Source organism: Limulus polyphemus, unplaced genomic scaffold, assembly GCF_000517525.1.
Source record: "Limulus polyphemus unplaced genomic scaffold, Limulus_polyphemus-2.1.2 Scaffold1231, whole genome shotgun sequence".
Classification (NCBI taxonomy): Eukaryota; Metazoa; Arthropoda; class Merostomata; order Xiphosura; family Limulidae; genus Limulus; species Limulus polyphemus.
The window spans coordinates 234,964-235,855 of NW_013666841.1; the positions used below are offsets into that span (position 1 = coordinate 234,964).

The following is an 892-nucleotide window of genomic DNA, read 5'->3' on the forward strand; positions in this document are numbered from 1 at the left end:
CCCATAAACAAGGGGAAAGATTAAGTTAACTCAAGAGCAGGAGGGATGTAGAGAGATCAAATAAGGAAGACACAAACTTTACTTATGGTATAAAACCGTCAAACAGAATAAATAACTTTAATCAAAGGCAGAATGAAACGTGAGGACAGATACAGACTGCGATGTCTGATGAACAGAATGAAGACTGAATGGAGGAGGCTAGCATGTGTGATGAAGAGAAGGAAACACTAAAAACAGATTAGACAGAAATGTCTGATCAAGAGAAAAAAAGAGACAGGGAACAGATTCAGGGAAAAATGTCTGATCAAGAGGAGAAAAGATGCTGGGAACATATACAGAGGAAAATGTATGATTAAGAGAAGAAAAGAGATTGGGAACAAATACAGGGAAAGATATCTGATTAAGAAAATAAAATAGACTATAAACAGATACAGGGAAATATATCTGATCAAGCGAAGAAAAAAAGACTGGGAACAAATACAAGGAAAGATGTCTGATCAAGATAAGAGAATAGATTGGGAACAGATAGAGGGAAAGATGTCTGATCAGGAGAAGAATATAGACTGGGAACAGATACAGAGGGAGATTTCTGATAAAAAAAAAGAGACTTGGAACAGATACAGAGGGAGACATCTGATCAAGAGAGGAAAAGAGACTGGGAACAGATACAGAGAGAGATGTCTGATCAAGAGAGGAAAGAGACTGGGAACAGATACAGGAAAATGTGCCTGATTAAGAAACGAAAAGAGACTGGGAACAGATACAGGAAAATGTGTCTGATTAAGAAAGGAAAAGAGACTGGGAACAGATACAGGAAAAGGTGTCTGATTAAGAAAGGAAAAGAGACTGGGAACAGATACAGAGGTAGATGTCTGATCAGGAGAAAAAAAGA

General features: G+C 37.6%; 1 protein-coding gene across 1 annotated transcript in view; it reads right to left on the minus strand.

The window, feature by feature from the left end:
• Window positions 1-892, minus strand: part of LOC106462717 (cAMP-specific 3',5'-cyclic phosphodiesterase, isoforms N/G-like) — a 69,292-nt gene that overhangs the window by 15,291 nt on the left and 53,109 nt on the right. The gene's annotated exons all lie outside the window — the stretch shown is intronic.